The following is a 6028-nucleotide window of genomic DNA, read 5'->3' on the forward strand; positions in this document are numbered from 1 at the left end:
CTAAAGACACCTGAACGAAATTTGCTGAACCATCGTTGACACTTACAATCATTCAAAACATGTCCATAAACTTCTTTGATATTCTTTGTGGCTACAGGGGCGTTGTTTCCCTTCTTGTATTCAAACAGCATTACATGCCGAATGTGTGTCTTGTCTTGTGTCATCACTATAAAGGATTATAGTATATTAAACTTTACACATTATATAGGCTACACTAACGTGAAGTTTAGGCGGTTCGTTTAACTATTATACGTGATGTACGTTTCTTGGGGGGGGGGGGTGTTAATGAAAGTGTTCCAAAACGCGACATTAATTTCTTGACGACCTAATAGTTATCTGTTGGATTTGGCTATTCCATTTTGGTGTCATTTAAAGTTCTCCTACGTAAATGTTTTGTTGTCTTTCAAACTTGAAAGAATATTCTAATATCAAACAGTTGAGTATATTAACCCTGATGAAGCCGCGAAGGCGAAACGTTGGTTATAATAAATATATATATATATCTGGAGTATAAATGTCGTTTTTTTAAACTTCTCTCACGGAAGGGGTCGCGGCGGAGCTGCATGGTTCAACACATTATGCAGTTCCTACAGCGATTTCAACTGTATGGTGGGCTTTTGTAAAACCTGGAATGTTGCCCTTCCTATTTTTGTTGATAAAATGACCAGGGGAGATGACACTGTTGTTTTCTGTATGTGGTCGTTAGCAGATGGTGAAAGCAATCAAATTATAGATATGTCGATCTACTTGTGAGTTAGAACAATTCTCTGACCATGAAGCCATAAGTGTTTTGTAAAGCTGATCCGAACAGTAGGAATTAGTGGATAGTAAACAAAGGCCCCCCAGTGGCACAGCGGTATGTCTGCGGACTTACAACGCTAGAAACCGGGTTTCGATACCCGTGGTGGGCAGAGCACAGATAGCCCTTGTGTAGCTTTGTGCATAATTAAAAACAAACAAACAAACTAGTAAAAAAAGTGCCATTTTCTATGCCTTGTCAGTCCGTTCGTCCCAGGTATCCAAACAAAAAATAATTATTCCATCAGTTCGACTAAAACAATTAGTGAACACAATATTCCACAACAAACTACTATACTTACAACGCCCATACACATTTAATAAGATGAAACCAGTTAGTGAGCCAGAAACAAATAAGGAATTGACAAAATGAAGAAGGAATATTAACTAATATTATAATAATACCAAAACATATGCTTACGTATAAAATATTAAAAAGAACCCTGTTTGTTTGTTTTCTTACATTTCACTAATAGTGTTATTGGATGAACAAAATAAACTTTTGTTTATTTCACTCGCAACGTTTCACCAGGTTTGTCTGTTAACGTCAGGTGAGATACAAGGACTTTCTTTTAAAGAGGCTTATACTTAACATCAGAACTCATCATTTGGGCTGGACAATGAAAGACAAAAGATTTTCCGAAAAGCCATTCATATATGCACCACAATGTGTCAAAAGACAAGAACGAGGCTTACCGAAGCTCTTGTTCTCTTTATTTGTCTGAGAAAAGAAAGCATGGAACACAATGGAAGAAAGTCATTGAGAGAAATCATGAATTGACATACTCCATAGGTACATAGCTAACGCCTTCAGTTTTGAATTGATAGTAAAATCTTACAGTTGAAAAAATTATTATGAGTAGACCATAGCGTTCGTTTATCTTGATCGCTATTTTCTTATTAATTAATCTGTGCCGGCTCATTTAACCTAATACATATTAAAATATCATTCACCAAGGCACATACTTCTGGATTTTTCTGTCCAAATCTCGAATACGTGTGATTTTTAATTTTTTAAATGCGCAAGTACGTGGGTGTTATAGACTTGAAATATGTAATTTTCCAAAAAACCTGGACCATTTATCAAACATGAAAAGTATATTAATTGACTTCAATATATTTTATTGAAATAAAAAAATTTCTGAGCTAAACTATAGGTCGCATTATAAGAGATGATAGCATGTCACACTGAGGATTTACTCGATGAGATTAGTTGATTTATGTCGATTAGTATAAAATACCCGCACTCCACTGCGTGGTTTAAAGGACCCTTCATGATTCACAGAGGTCCCAATGTATCGATCGAACTCCTCCATTATCCACATTACTTATATAGCTACACCAAGAGGGGCCCGTACCCGAAAACAAACCCCGTTAAGATACCCGCCTGTGGTATCTGAGAACATGTTCCATGTTTGGTCTTTGTGAGTGGGAGCATGAGCATAGTTTCAAACGTGGCGTCCATAGAATTTTAAGGAGGTTAGGAACACAAAACCTAATTTCATATTCTTGTTCAGCGATCCTTAACACCTACCTCTCGATTATATCATGTCTGGGTAATTCTCCAAATGCGTTGTAGCCTCCCCCCCCCCTCTCCTGGTATGAGACTATGCCATATAAATTAAGAGGCATCCTTCGGGGCTACCTCGAGTCTGCTTGCTAAGTTCGGCCCTGCTTCAGAACTCTGAAAGAAGTTCGCGGAGAAACAAATTCAGACACACACACAGCATGATTTGATATAGGATATTTCAAGTAAGAAAATAGCAATTAACAATTCTTGACGTCAGAAGTTGACTCCTTCGGGGACTGTTTGTATATAATCGTTCTTGAATATTTCATGTGTTTTTAAGGCGTTCTCTGTTTTCTTTAAAATAAATGTCTTTTTTTCAATAGCATATACTGAAGATTCATATGCATATTAGCATGCCAATATTTTAATATATCATACTAATTCTATTATAATAATCGCATTTTCCTGTAATGTTTCTCACGTGTTTTAGGTTAGACACGTCTATCAAACATTTTTTCACAATTAGCTAGCATCAAAAGACACATCAGACTAATTTAAAAATAACACAACTAAGAAAAAAAGAGATGAAGAGCATATTTAAAAATTTATTCTAATATATGCAGTTGAGTTGAACTAATTTCTAGGCTAAATTATAAGTTATATTATTAAATGATAATTGCATGTCAGGCTGAGGATGTCACTCGATACGATTCGTTGGTTTATGCCCGTATCTCACCCCAAAAAAAAATAATGAAGAACAATTCTTGACGTCAATAGTCAATTTATTTGTTTCATAGCATAAAATGTTGTTATTCAGTTGGCCACCGTTCTTCTTTGAGAGTTGGTTAGATCTTAGTAGCACTCACAAAAACAACACAAGATTATGAAGTGTTATCAAAGTTCTTTAAAGGTGAGCAAGTAACATTATCTATGTATGATATTTCATGATTTTAAGATAAACATTTTTTTATTATTCTTATCCTCAGACTATTCTAAAGATTCAGTTTTAAATTATTATTCTCAGATAAATAAGTTAGCGATTGGACTAGAGATGGTATAGAGAAAACGTTTAGAAGGGTGATAATTGCAAATTTTATCTTTGGTAATTGGAGCTTGACTGACACTTTATACAACGACTTGTTTAGTACACCATGGAAATTTGGAAATGACGCAGTTGTAAGTTTCTTCTTAACTTTCAGATTTTTATTCATGATATTCTCTCCCTCACGTTTAATTTTACAATTTATGCATGCTTATTGTTCTTGGATAATGAAGCTTAGAATGGATACATTTTTAAACAAACGTTTTAAGGTTTTATGCTGTAATATATTTTAAAAGCATCTATTGCCATGTATTTTCCTTTAGATAAATATCTTAATAGACAAATTCCAGTGGACCGAAAGCATTAGCTGTTACAAACCCTTGACGATATAGATGATCAAATATATGTCTTATAATTAAACCTGAAATATATATGTATAGGTATGTAAACATGTAAGATCGCATTTGTTCCTATTACCAGGAAGTCAAGAGGTACAAAGTAAATTTAACAAGACACACTACGAAAGTATAGCGATACAAACATACGTGTTCATGAAATAATAGTTTCGTCTTTACAACATTTGCTGAAAACAAACAAACTATAATGCTTTGTGATAACTCCAGACGAATTACGAAATTTTCCAATATCAACTTGTGTATTTGGGAACAGTAAGAATAATGATCTCTTCAGCTTGCAAATCACGTATTTTGTTATTTGGTTGCTGAGCCACAGCAGACTTTCAAGGCTAGAAGAAATTTTGCTACAAGAACATGGAGCTAATAACTGAAAAATACTTTAGCTGTTTTAAAAGTGTTTGCTAAAGATAATCTTGTTCCATCTTTCTTAACCTATTTACTTGTTTGCATATAAACCTCATAAACTAAATCGAGATTAACTAACTTAAAAAAAAAAAGATGTTTAAAAGCAGCAGCATAAAACTGGGCGTGGTGTTTCAATAGTCTATCACCACTTCATCCGGTAGATTGGTATTACGTAGTAACAAATTGCATAACAGAAACCACACCTAAAGTCGTACAAAATACTACTTGAAAAAAGTAATCAAGCGCTTTCATTAGTATTAGTTAAATACACTGAAATGATTGTCTTTCTTATTTCGAAACAATGAAAGATGTTATTCAATCCCACATACAGTCATATTGCATACTTAAATCTTTCTTTTAATATGCATAAAAAGTTGTTATAAAACAATCTGGAAATATGTTAAATGAAGATATAAATCAATTGACTTAGAAGATTAAAGAACGTGAACGTATTAAATACATTTGGGGGGGGGGGAATTCGATAATAATAATAATAATAACTTTATTAGAATACCCTTGAAAGTTTAGTTACGTAAGCACAGTTAAAAACTTACAATTCTGTTTGAAAGAACTAATTCTTAGTTGATTATATTATATTAGTTGATCAATGGTTTCGAATCGCACAAATTTCTATCTGATACCAAAAATGTTGGCCTGGCATGGCCTGATGGTTAAGGCGATCGACTCCCAATCTGAGCTGTTGGCCTGGTGTGGCCTGGTGGTTAAGGCGATCGACTCCCAATCTGAGCTGTTGGCCTGGCATGGCCTGGTGGTTAAGGCGATCGACTCCCAATCTGAGCATCGCGGTTTTGAACACCCGGCACCGAACATGCTCGCCTTTTCAGCCGTGGGGGCGTTACGGTGTGACGTTGATGAAAGACTAACCCAATAGTCGGCGGTAGATGATTTTAACTGACTGCCTTCCCTCTAGACTATCACTGTTAAATTATGGACAGCTAGCGTCGATAGCCCTCATGTAGCCTTGCGCGAAATTAAAACCCAACCAAAACAAAAAATATTAATGCCAATAATGCTGAAAATTTGATAAATTATTTATATTTTAAACCTGGACGACACATTACACGCTCATGGGCTTAACGGCCAGGTCAGAGACTCAAATGGTACGGGTATAGGCATCTCTCATTTTGAACTACTAACCAGAGAGAGGGAAACCAGTAATCAGCACCCACCGCCACTAAGGCTTTGCCAGACTTCTGAAATTGAATAGGTGGCTTGATTGTCACTTTTATAACCCTTTCCACACCTGAAAGTGTAGAGGATATTCAGCACCATCGTACCTGGAACTTTGGACCTTCTAATCTGTATCTCGGAATGCTGACACAAAGCCACACCCGCTCCATTTGATAAGAAATAAACGACTAATAGTTAATATAAATGTGCTGGTTTTAAGGTAATAAGGTTGTTCAGTGTATCTAAAAGCTATCCTATTATATAAATACTAAAATAATATAAAACTGATATGATTACAAAGGTCAAACAAGTTTTCTTTAGAGTATTTTGTTTAATACTTACAGGACTTTATTCAGAACTTTTAAATATGTATAACTTGTCCAGCAACTTAAATATCATGGCAAACTAGATGAAAAATAACCTTACAATTTATATAAAACTAACAAAAATACATGTCAAATTACTCCGAATTGCAATATATTAGTTCTTATATATGGTATGACTAAACTGACGTCATTCAAGGCCAAGTGCAATTTGGAGCTTAAATCGGATAAACAGTAAAGAATGTAAACCTAAATGTCAACCTAATACGTGATTCCTTTGCAAATTCTGCTATAGTAATATTGATACTTTAATAGATTAAGAAATTTAATCTAAGTCTCTTAT

This window comes from Limulus polyphemus, unplaced genomic scaffold (assembly GCF_000517525.1).
Source record: "Limulus polyphemus unplaced genomic scaffold, Limulus_polyphemus-2.1.2 Scaffold597, whole genome shotgun sequence".
Lineage (NCBI taxonomy): Eukaryota > Metazoa > Arthropoda > Merostomata > Xiphosura > Limulidae > Limulus > Limulus polyphemus.